Source organism: Hypanus sabinus, unplaced genomic scaffold, assembly GCF_030144855.1.
Source record: "Hypanus sabinus isolate sHypSab1 unplaced genomic scaffold, sHypSab1.hap1 scaffold_124, whole genome shotgun sequence".
Classification (NCBI taxonomy): domain Eukaryota; kingdom Metazoa; phylum Chordata; class Chondrichthyes; order Myliobatiformes; family Dasyatidae; genus Hypanus; species Hypanus sabinus.
Window position 1 is genome coordinate 176,128 of NW_026779303.1, and position 12,297 is coordinate 188,424.

Genomic DNA, 12,297 nt, shown 5'->3' on the forward strand with positions numbered 1-12,297 from the left:
AAATGATGCTGGCAAATTGTAATGGGAGATAAGGAGATGGCGGAGGAACTGAACGAGTATAATGCATCAGTCTTCACTGAGGAAGACATCAGAAATATACCGGACATTCAAGGGTGTCAGGGAAGAGAAATGTGCGCAGTCACAATTACGACAGAGGAAGTACTCAGGAAGCTGAATAGTCTAAGGGTAGATAAATCTCCTGGACCAGATGCAATGCACCCTCGTGTTTTGTAGGAGGTAGCAGTGGAGATTGCGGAGGCATTAGCAATGATCTTTCAGAAGTCGATAGTCTCTGGCATGGTTCCGGAGGACTGGAAGACTGCAAATGTCACACTGCTGCTTAAGAAAGGGGCAAGGGAGAAAAAGGAAATTATAGACCTGTTATCTTGACAGCGGTGGTTCAGAAGTTGTTGGAGTCGATTGTCAAGGATGAGGTTACGGAGTACCTGGAGGCATATGACAAGATAGGCTGAACTCAGCATGGTTTCCTTAAAGGAAAATGCTGCCTGACAAACCTAGTGTAATTTTTTGAGGGAATCACAAGTAGGCTAGACAATGGAGATGCAGTGGATGTTGTGTATTTGGATTTTCAGAAGGCCTTTGACAAGGTGCCACATGAGGCTGCTAAACAAGATAAGAGTCCATGGAATTACAGGAAAGTTACATACGTGGATAGAGCGTTGGTTGATTGGCGGGAAACAGAATGTGGAAATAAAGGCATTCCCATTGAGTCCTGACGAAGGGTCTCGGCCCAAAACGTGGACAGTGCTTCTCCTTATAGATGCTGCTTGGCCTGCTGTGTTCCACCAGCATTTTGTGTGTGTTGTTTTATAAAGGCATCCCATGCTGGTTGGCTGCCGGTTACCAGTGGTGTTCCACAGGGGTCCATGTTGGGGCTGTTTCTTTTTACGTTGTGTATCAACGATTTGGATTATGGAATAGATGGCTTTGTGGCTAAGTTTGTTGATGATACTAAGATAGGTGGAGGGGCTCGTAGTACTGAGGAAACAGAGAATCTGCAGAGAGCCTTGGATAGATTGGGGGAATGGGCAAAGAAGTGGCAATTGAATTACATTGTCTGAAAGTGTATGGTCATGCACTTTGGTAGAAGAAATAAACGGGCAGACTATTATTTAAATGGGGAGAAAATTCAGAGTTCTGAGATGCAACGGCACTTGGGAGTCCTTGTGAAGGATACCCTTAAGGTTAACCTCCAGACTGAGTTGGTGGTGAAAATGGCGAATGCAATGTTGGCATTCATTTCTAGAGGAATATAGAGTATAGGAGCAGGGATGTGATGTTGAGGCTCTATAAGGCACTGGTAAGACATCACTTGTGTGCAGTTTTGGGCTCCTTATTTAAGAAAGGATGTGCTGACATTGGAGAGGGTTCAGAGAAGATCCACTGGAATGATTCCAGGAATGAGAGGGTTAACATATGAGGAACGTTTGACCACTCTTGGACTGTACTCATTGGTGTTTAGAAGAATGCGGGGGGACATCACAGAAATATTTTGAATGTTGAAAGACATGGACAGAGTGGATGTGGCAAAGTTGTTTCCCATGGTGGGGGAGTCCAGTACGAGAGGACATGACCTGAGGATTGCAGGGTGCCCATGCAGAATGGAGATGCGAAAACATTTTTTCAGCCAGAGGGTGGTGAATTTGTGGAATTTGTTGCCACCAGCGGCAGTGCAGGCCAAGTCATTGGGTGTATTTAAGGCAGAGATTGATAGGTATCTGAGTAGTCAGGGCATCAAAGGTTATGCTGAGAAGGCGGGGGAATGGGACTCAAGGGGAGATTGGATCAGCTCATGTTGAAATGGAGGAGCAGACTCGATGGGCTGAATGGTCGACTGCTGCTCCTTTGTCTTATGGTGATTCCTGTGTATGCACCCTGGAAGCCTCAAGAAACGATAATGATCATGAATCAGGCCCCAGATAGAAAAGAAAAACCAGCACAGTTTACTCAGTGTGTCCACAGTACTACACAAATGTCTAATGCGACTCCGCAAGATTTATTCGGTCTCTGCAGCATGATTCTCTCAGCTGATGAGGGGTGGAAATGGAAGGCAGAATTGCGATACCAAACCTATCCGGAGTTACAGGCAGGAAACCATAATGAGAATGAACGGACAGACCAGATTATTCAAGCCTTGGAAAGGGCACTCCAGCAACCTGTAAACATCACTAAAGTACCTGAATGCAAACGTAAGCCTGGGGAATCAGGACCAGACTATTGGGAGTGATTTGTGGCCTGCTATGGCACTTTCACAGGAGACCAAGCCTTTTAATAATGGGAATCTGTACCCCCAGTTTAATGCCCTACTGCTCCAAAACTTACCAACTAAGTTAACCAACATAATTAAAACAGATAATATGAATTGGCCTGACAATGACCGAAATTGAATGTGACGAGCTTTGACATATTATTGGAACCTGATTTCGATTCCTGATCAACCCCAAAATGAACTAATATTTAAAGTGAACATGTTCAGCGGGAAGAAGGATGCGAGTGGGCTATATATTGGGATCAGAAATAGGATCAAAAACCTACCAAGGGACAGGTGGGGACAACAACCCGTTTAGAAATTGACAAGCAAAGATGCTTCCTACTGTGAGTATCATCCCTCAGGAAGAGCCCAATGTAATATTGACAGGTGCTGGAATTTCAATTCCGGTTATGATTGATATTGGGCAACGAAAACCACTCTCGATCAGGAAATAGTATCGGAAAAGGGATTCCAGCTATCAGACGCTACAATCACTCTGTCTGGGTTCGAAAGACACGGAACGTACGTATTCACGTACCCAGCCACTGCAGGTGGAATTCCAGGGGAGCCAGTGTGAGGTTTCATTTACAGTCACCACCAGACGGGGGTGTAATCTCGTAGGGAGAGACTTGCTCTGTCTGTTGGAAGTCGAGATTCTATGCTCGGACAAGGATATCATGCTGGAACTGCGAACAACTGATAGCTTCCTCTGACCACCCAGTGGTGGGCACTTTATCTGGACTCCAGTACATTTGAACCCCTTCTGCCAGCGGCCAGCTCTCATGTGACTCTGTGCTATGACCCTACGTGGTGCTCACCTGAGGAAACCCCTCGAGGGACAGAAGTTCCCAGTCACGGTGATTGGAGAGGATAAAGGAAGAGACGGCATTGCATTTCTGGCCAAAGTTCCAGATTTCTTTTGGTGACTGGAGGTTCCCCATACCACCGTTAGGGTTTGCCCTGGGTTCAAGCCAAAGAGCCTAGGGCTCCTTGGACGAAACAGGCCTCCAGCACCGAGGGAGACTGGCAAAATTGGTCCTCTTGAAGATCAGAGTGGTCAGCTATGAATGGAACCAAAAAAAATTGGGGGGATCTTAAATGTATTTTTTTGCTCCTGTACTTACTAAGGAAACTGGCATGGAGTCAATGTAAATAAGGCAAACAAGGATTAAGGTCATGGAATCTATACAGAAAGAAGAAGAGGAGGTGCTTGCTATCTAGAGGCAAGTCAGAGTAGATAAATCCCCAGGACCTGACAGGGTATTCCCTCGGACTTTGAAGGAGACTAGTGTTGAAATTGCAGGGGCCATGGCAGGTATATTTTAATGTTGTTATCTGCGGGTGAGGTGCTAGAGAATTCGAGGATAGCTCATGTTGTTCTGTTGGGTAAAAAAGACTCTAAAAGTAATTCAGGAAAGTATAGGGTAACTTTGACGTCGGTCGTGGGTAAATTATTGAAAGTGGTACTAAGCGATAGGATCTACAAGTATATAGACAGACAGGGATTTATTAGGGTGAGTCAACATGGCTTTGTGTGTGGTAGGTCATGATTAACAAATCTATTAGAGTGTTTCAAGGAGGTTACAGGAAAATAGATGAAGGCAAGGCAGTGGATGTTGTCTACATGGACTTCAGTAAGGACTTTGACAAGGTCCTGCATGGGAGGTTATTTAGGAAGATTCAGTCGCTAGGTATACATGGAGAGGTAGTAAATTGGATTAGACATTGGCTCAATGGAAGAAGCCAGAGAGTGGTAGTGGAGGATTGCTTCTCTGAGTGGAGGCCTGTGACCAGTGGTGTGCCACAGGGATCAGTGCAGGGTCCATTGTTATTTGTCATCGATATCAATGATCTGGATAATAATTTGGTAAATTGGATCAGCAAATTTGCTGATGATACAAAAATTGGAGGTGTAGTGGACAGTGAGGAAGGTTTTCAAAGCTTGCAGAGGGAACTGGACCAGCTAGAAAAATGGGCAGAAAAATGGCAGAAGGAGTTTAATACAGGCAAGTGTGAGGTATTGCACTTTGGAAGGAAAAACTAAGGTAGAACATACAAGGTAAATGGGAGGGCACTGAGGAGTGCAGTAGAACAGATGGATCTTTGAATACAGATACAAAATTCCCCAAAAGTGGCGTTACGGGTAGATAGGGTAGTAAAGAGAGTTTTTGGTACATTGGCCTTTATGAATCAAAGTTTTGAATATACGAGTTGGAATGTTATGGTGAGGCTGTATAAGGCATTGGTGAGGGTGAATTTGGAGTATTGTGTGCAGTTTTAGTCACTAAATTCCAGGAAGGATATTAATAAGGTTGAAATAGTGCAGAGAAGGTTTACAAGGATGTTGCCGGGACTTGAGGAACTGAGTTACAGAGAAAGGTTGAATAGTTTAGGACTTTATTCCTTGGAGAGTAGAAGAATGAGGGGTGATTTGATAGAGGTATATAAAATTATGATGGGTCTAGATAGAGTGAATGCAAGCAGGCTTTTTCCACTGAGGCTAGGGGAGAAAAAGAACAGAAGACATGGGTTAAGGGTGAAGGGCGAAAAGTTTAAAGGGAATATTGGGGGGGGGGGGGCTTCTTCACAACTGGTTCTGACAGAGGCATAACTGGTTCTTCTGGGCACATTCTGTCTCACTCCCAACTATTTCCTACCTTCCTTTGTGCAGGTACGTAATGTCTAAAGGACCAGTGTTTGAGTAAATGAGACTCACCAAACTTTCTCCGGACTGAATCACTGGAATCTCCGAGTCAGAAGGGTTCTCTCCAGTTGATGCTCTCAGTCCTAGGGCTGGTTCACTTGTTGCTGTTCCCTCGTCTTCAGTTGTGGTTTTTCTTCCAATAAATCTCTCACTGCAGGTCTAACTTTAACATGTAAGATAATGAAGCACATTAACATTACAAAGGAGGACCAAACATTTCTGCTTAATGTTACTAGGAACAAAACTCACTGAAATTTAAACATTGAAGGCAAATATAATGATCTCAGTGAACAATCTTTTATTGTCCCTCACATGTCACAGAATGATATGGGATAAGAAGGAGCCATCATTCAGTCATGGTAAGACACAAGACACAGGAACAGAATAATGTGATTCGATCCATCTGGTCTGCCCACCATTCAACCACGGCTGATTTTCATTCCAACACCATATTCCTGTCTTCCTCCTGTAACCCTGAAGCTACTTAGCAATCATGAATATATTAATTTCTGTCATAAATACCAGAAACACTCAGCAGGTAAGGAACAGCTTACAATACAATTCAATTAATAACATTTCATCAGAATGACTTCAAACATTTTCAGTTTTTAGTGCAGATCTCCAGCACAGCTGCCTGATTGACAGTGAGGGAGGATGGGGGGGGGGGGGATTTCCAAACACAGTTTGAACACTAATCTCTGGGTCTATTTCTACTGTTGTAAACACGGAACAACCCATTTACTCACAGCCTCTCCCTGTGAGGATGGAATGGGAACTCATCCTCTCCTCAGATTGTCAGTCATTGCTTCCAAAGGAACTCCAGAAACAAACAGCTGATCCCAGACCAGAAATACTCGATCAACACCTCACAAGCCCAAACAGCTCGATCCCTGGTTCCACTTTACCTGGATCAAAAACCATGATCTGCCAGGACCCAACCTCTCAGAGTCACACAGCTGAATCTGCCACTCACCGACCCTGAGAGTCTCACACATCGTCCCCACATCTCACCCTGGGTAGTGCAATCTAGGATTTCACCACAACCAATGTCCAGCTACTCAAAATTTCTGCTTCATTGCAGGTCGAGCATCCAGCCCCATCTGTAGAAGCACTAACCAAAGTCAAAGCTAAAACACCAGCAGTTCCATTTGCCTGGAAAGCCGATCACAGGATTAGAGCCCAAGCACCAACTCTCCCAGTACTCTTTGCTGCCAGTAAAATGCTGCAGTGTGTCAGCCCGTCACTGTTCATAAACTAGCACCTCCACACCAATGCACAACAGAACTGGGACCTGATGACCCTCCGGCATTCCAGCCAACAAAAACCGATTCTGGAAATGACTCAGCGAGGCCAAAGGTCCAAAAGAACACTTCACAATGAAGACAAGGGTTGGAGGAAAGATTGCTGATGTATAACATTGAGGAGGTGGGATACAAGGCGGACTGAGGATGACCCAGATGGTTGATGTACATCACTGAAGCGGGTGGGGTTGGGGGTTGTGAGGAGACTGGACAGAGGTTGAACAAGATGAACAGATGGAACCAGGTGGGAGAAGGGATCAAGGACAATCACTGATGGTCCTCCAGCAACACATAGGTACTGAATGAATAGTACATACTATTGTACAAAAGATTCTAAAATGACAGAATTAGCAAAAACAACAAGAACTTTGCCAGATATATTTTGACCCTCACCAGATTTTTATCAACACACCATAGAAAGTTTCCCATCCGGACACTTCACGCTTTGCATGGTAACTGCTCCGCCCGTGACTGTGAGGAACGGCAGAGACCTTTGGATACAGATCAGCACATCACAGAAACCATTCTCCCCCCTGAGACTTCCCAGTCCCTCGGTAAAGCCGGCAGTGAAATCAAAGATCCCCACAACCTGGGACGTTCTCCACTCTCACCCACCCCAGTCTGGGGGAAGACACAACAGCCATAAAGCTCCTGGACAAATGTGAGGAGCCTCAGGAAGCGAGGCGATTTTGGGGTAAGTTAACGGGACTCAGTGGGCAACATCAGATTTCCCAACACAACATGGAGGATGCGTGACCACCCATCTGGAGATTGTGAACATGCACAATGAGATCGTTACATCTATGGTTAAATGGGAGGGGCAAATGAGATCACGTGACCGGTGGGGTCTAACATCCCAGGCATAGTTTCCAGCTTCCTAGCACTCTGTGGAAATAAACAAACTTGCCCCTCACATCTCCTCTCATCTTAAATGTGTCAGACATTTCAAACCCCAGGTAAAACATAACGTCTGTATCTACTCCTCTCATAATCTTGTAAACATCCATCCAGTCTCACCCCAGCCTGCGCCGCTCTGGAGAAAACAACACAAGTTTGTCCAGCCTCTCGTTATAGCTCATGCCCTCTAATCCAGGCAGTGTCCTTGTAAACCTCTTCTGCGCCCTCTCCAAAGCCCCGACATCCTTTCGAGAATGGGGGCAACCAGAACTGTATGAAACACTCCCAATGTGGGCTAACAAGTTTCACAAAGCTGCAACACAACTTCATGACTTTTGAACTCAGTCCTTCAACTAATAAAGACAACCATGCCATTTGCCTTCTTAACCACCCGATCAATCTGTGCAGTATCTTTCAGGGAGTGATGAACTTGGAGTCTAAGATCCCTCTGATCATCGACACTGTTCAGGATTTTGCATTTAACACTGTACTGTCTCATACATTCGGGGCTGCAGTGCTACCAGAGTGGAGCCAGAGAGCCGCTCCAACACCTCTGTAAAAAAGTCAAAATAAACAAGCGCAGAATTTAACAGTGGCTGCATATTAAATAGAGGGAATTTTACGGAAGCAGGGGTTGGGAAGTGTTGGCTGGTGGGCAAAAATACCACTAATAACATTAGGATATTTGATTGTTTTCGGTGAAATCCTAGAGCTGTGACTGTTTTTTATTTAGATATTTGTGAAATTCCTTCTCGCTCGACCCGTTGTCCTTGGAAGCCGGGAAATACCTGTACACAAGTGTGAGCATTGTTCCGCTCTTTCCAATGAGTACCATTGGATACCAGGAGGGAGCTATATTAAGCAAGGAATAAACATAGAAACCCAAGTTTAAAAGTCGAAAATAATGAAAGAAAAATTCACTGCTCGCTCATCTTCGTCCTGATTTTGATCAAATACACAAGCTAATCATCCAAAATCCTCTTCTACACCTGGATAAATTTAGTTTTCTTCTACAAGCCAAATGGAAAAAAAGACATTTCTAGGCCTTAAGCTAGTTTTATGTCATTTCAACTATCATTAATAGCGGATCAACCCCTTGGCCTCGCTCCACCAACTGTAGCTGATGGGAAAGAGGCTCTTTTTCTCTTTATTTTGATAGGAAGAAGAATAATTTAGTGAGGCAATGAACGAGATGAAATGCATTTCCAAACCTCCCAAATGGTTGATCTCCTCCCCGTTAACATTCGTCACTTCCAAAATACGATATTTTCTATTCTTATAGATGCAATAATAATTTATGTAAAGATTCAAGTTTCTTTAACTATTTATATATTTAAAGACTAACAGGGTCTGTACTGATCTAACCAAGTAACACCTAACGTGTGAGAATATTGTGAGTATCGACAATCACAGGTACACTTCCCATCCAACCATTTCTGCGAGAGAAACGGTACCAGGCAGAGTTGCCAACCTACTGCTTTTGAGACTAATATTCAGCAATATTCGTGGCTTTAGCAATAGTTCATCAGATGTTCTTTTTTCATACTTGATTACTTGGTTCCAATTTAGGTGGTTAAAAGTGTAAAAAAAATGAATTGCTTTATTTCTGTTACTTTTATACCTCTGAGGAACACTGCTAAGCGCTGCGGGCCCTGCCGTCTGCTCTGACTCAATCGTATTAGTAAGGCTACATCTGTGCTGGTCTGTGGATTACTCGCTAATACTAAAGTAAATGTTTGTCACTAACAACCCTTTGGCTTCTAAGCAAAGTTATTTTACTTGCTTGATAATTATATTTTATGATAATAAGTTAAGTGTGTTAGTGTGTTATGAAGGATGAACAGCTCTGATGGGCAGAATGGTACAGAGTTGCCTATGTCTCCCCCCCCCCCCCCCCAGGAGAATCACAAACCGTTACTGTTGCTACGCTGCTCATGAGAGAGAGAGAGAGAGAGATGAAATGAAAACATGCTGGAACATCTGCTACAGATAAGAGAGAGATAAGGGAGGGGAGGGAGACTTGTTGATTCACCATATTATGACTTCTGAGAGGATTGTTTACCTTATACCATTCTGTTCATTAAAATTCCTCAGTGGACAGCTGAAGTGGGATGGTTTGATGGACACAGCCATTCAAAACTGATTGTCAACTGAGACCCCGTAGGGATAAAAGTGAGGTCTGGAGAGACGCACTATTGAGCACTGATTGAGTGTTGGAACCCAGGGGAAGGTGTGGGGCATCGGAGACCGAACAAAGGATCGGTCAGTTTAACTCACAGTGTTATAGCAGGGCTGGTGGGGGCTTGTGTGTATGTCCACTCATGCCAGAGTGACGAGTCCACCACAGAAGAACGGTCTAGCTGAAGGACAGAGGGGTCATAACTGAATGGCCACAATAACAAGGAAATGGTGGATCAAGAACGTAAAGGAAGGTTTGCCTGCCTGTAGCTGTTACTGCTCGCTCGCTCTCTCTCTCCAACGACTACAACACAACAACCAATATCTACCTCAGCACGTATGAACTGAACTTTATACTTATATATGAGAATTCATTATCCCCTTGACATTGATAGAGCTTGTTTATTATTGCTTGTTATTATTCCCACACTTTTAGGTTTATTATTGCTAACGTTTATTATCTATATATTTGCATTATTGATATTGATTTGCTTATTTTACTAATAAACACCTTTGATTATAGTACCACCAGACTCCAATGAATTCTTCTTTCTCTGCTGGTTAGACACCCAGTTACGGAGTACGTAACAAGTGCAACCGTGCAATACTTTTTCATATTATTAAATTATTATATGTTTAATTGTACCAGTTATACACTGAAATGTAGTGATAGGCTATAATCTTGTTAATGTCTTAACTATCACTATATTTCCATGGAGCTCTGGAATTCACATATTTCTATCATCTGGTTTACAGCTTGACATTATAAGAAGCCCTATATATGTCACACCTAATTTGTGTACTTGCTCATTACATGAATGGGACAAGGAAGTTGCCCAGTACATGAAATGAGCATGAACACAAATTGGGTGTGACATACGAGGAGAGATTGGTAAGTTCGTAGCCCAAGGTGGAAGGAGTCAATTTTAGAAAACCTAGCAATTTATAATTATCTGAAAATGAAATACCACAACAATTAACTTCAAACTGACTGCACAATCACAAGAGTTGAACTGCACGTGCAGGTACCGAGAGCTGAATAACTTCAGGCCTTATAACTTAGGCCGCGAACTTATTAATCACTCAGCACCAACCAACCCCCCTCCGTAGAGCTCCGGCAGCTAAAAAATTACCACTGCACCCCTGCTCCAGCCGTCCAGCAGAGCTCGGGCCCGGCCCTTTCACAATGCAAGCGGCCCCCGAGTTACACAACACCGGGATCATTCCTGCTCACCCCTGCTCGAATCGGAGAACCGCCAACAGCGGCAGTCGGCACCGCGCATGCGTTCAGCAGGCGTTTCTCCGCAGCGCCACCGGTGCCCGGAGGTCTGCACATCGTCGCCGACGGCCGGAAGTCCGCACAGCGCCACCGGTGCCCGGAGGTCCGCACAGCTCCATCGGTGCCCGGAGGACCGCACAGCGCCATCAGTGGCCGGAGGCCGGAGGGACAACAGAGAGGTAAATCACAAACGCGACAAAGTCTGCAGATTCTGGAAATCCAAAGCAACACAAACAAAATGCTGGCCGAACACAGCAGGCTGGGTAGCAACGGGAATGGAAATCGGAATGAAAATGTTTGGACACCGGGAACTCCCGCTCGGAGCGGATAATTCAAAGGTTAATTTATTATCAAAGCAGGTATCCATAAATAACGCTGCATTTTTTTCTTCTCCAGAGAACCACGAAACAAAGAAAGCAAAGTCGTTCACAGAGAAAAATCAAACTTCCACCCCACCCCTCGGATCAAGAAGAACGGGATCCCAATGATCAAACCCCAAAACCCACACCTTCCGCACAAAAGGGAACAATAATATCGACCCCCGATAAAAAGAAACCCGACCCGCACAACTGCGGAGAAGCCGGTATCACCAGTGTACAGGCGGCCGCATCGGGAGCAGCGGACACAACAGGCGACCCCGGAAGATTCACAGGTGAAGTGTCGCCTCACCTGGAAGGATGTTTGGACAACGGAGAGAGTTCGGCCGTTCGGCTCTTTCACTGTGACACCCCCAACTCCACATCAAATCTGTCCAAACGAATCTGGGTGAACTTTAATGACCAATAAATATAGTTCCTCTCAGCGATCAGCTGTCAGAATGATCCCCTGACTCTGAGAGGAAGGGGTATCTATGGTCCACACTGTCAGGGTGTTGAGTTTACCAGGAGACAAAGACTGCAGGGACGAGAGGTTTTCTGTTGACTGTGTGTGGACGCCGCTGACAATTCTGGTGTTGTGACCCGAATCGAGACAAACACCACGCTGCCCACTCCACCAACAACACGGCACAGCCGGACACATAACAGGGGACTTTACATCCCACGACACTGGATTCAGTGATGAAGCACGTGATTAATGTTGTCCCACCGAAAAGTCCATTAAGGTGCTTTTAAATGCCAGCGCTCTCCCACAGGTGACGTCACACAGCTCCGCCCTGACGTCACACATGGGCTCCCAACACCGGGATCTGCCCTCACGTGCGCGGTGTCTTACGTTACCCACGCGCTGGTGTGCTCGAGCTTTATCGGTTTAACGGCTGGGCTAATAATCACGTGACCAGCCCCTCCCCCACCGCTGTCAACAGAGGATTCAGGGGCTACGTTATTCCCATTGTTGCGAAGTTATGTCAATCACCGGTTACAACCAATCGCGGAGGCGGACAAGCCGAGTGGGCGTTACCGCGCTCGAGCGCCGACCGCCTCCTCAGAGCGGAGAAAACCTCAAAGTAAATGTCCGCTTTCTGATTTATTTCCATTTCCCTCCGAGGGAAGTTGGGGCGTTTGTGAAGCGTCTCCTGCGGCCGGAGTCTGATGTATCGCTGAGAGGTAGGAGGAGACCGCTCGGCCCGTCGGTTTGATGCCGGTCCCCGGGGAGGGATTTTATTGACAGGATGAAGATGCTGAGAGACGGGGCGGACAGGATGTTTGTCCCGGTGGGGACAGGAGGG

At 45.4% G+C, this 12,297-nt stretch overlaps 3 protein-coding genes across 12 annotated transcripts in view; 1 reads left to right on the top strand and 2 right to left on the bottom strand.

Moving 5' to 3' along the window:
* LOC132386651 (zinc finger protein 214-like) overlaps positions 1-12,297 on the top strand; it is a 243,883-nt gene that overhangs the window by 61,507 nt on the left and 170,079 nt on the right. The gene's annotated exons all lie outside the window — the stretch shown is intronic.
* The window catches only part of LOC132386644 (zinc finger protein 239-like), a 178,717-nt gene that overhangs the window by 51,911 nt on the left and 114,509 nt on the right, over positions 1-12,297 (bottom strand). The gene's annotated exons all lie outside the window — the stretch shown is intronic.
* LOC132386653 (zinc finger protein 239-like) overlaps positions 1-12,297 on the bottom strand; it is a 50,924-nt gene that overhangs the window by 3,357 nt on the left and 35,270 nt on the right. For 2 of the 7 annotated variants that reach the window (XM_059958974.1, XM_059958971.1), the window contains exons 1-2: positions 10,486-10,621; positions 4,989-5,139 (exon numbers count right to left, since the gene is read on the bottom strand). The gene's annotated coding sequence lies outside the window, so the exon portion shown is untranslated. Of the gene's footprint in view, positions 1-4,988; positions 5,140-10,485; positions 10,648-12,297 lie in introns of those variants that run through there. The other 5 variants (XM_059958976.1, XM_059958977.1, XM_059958973.1 and 2 more) reach the window with 5 other exon arrangements.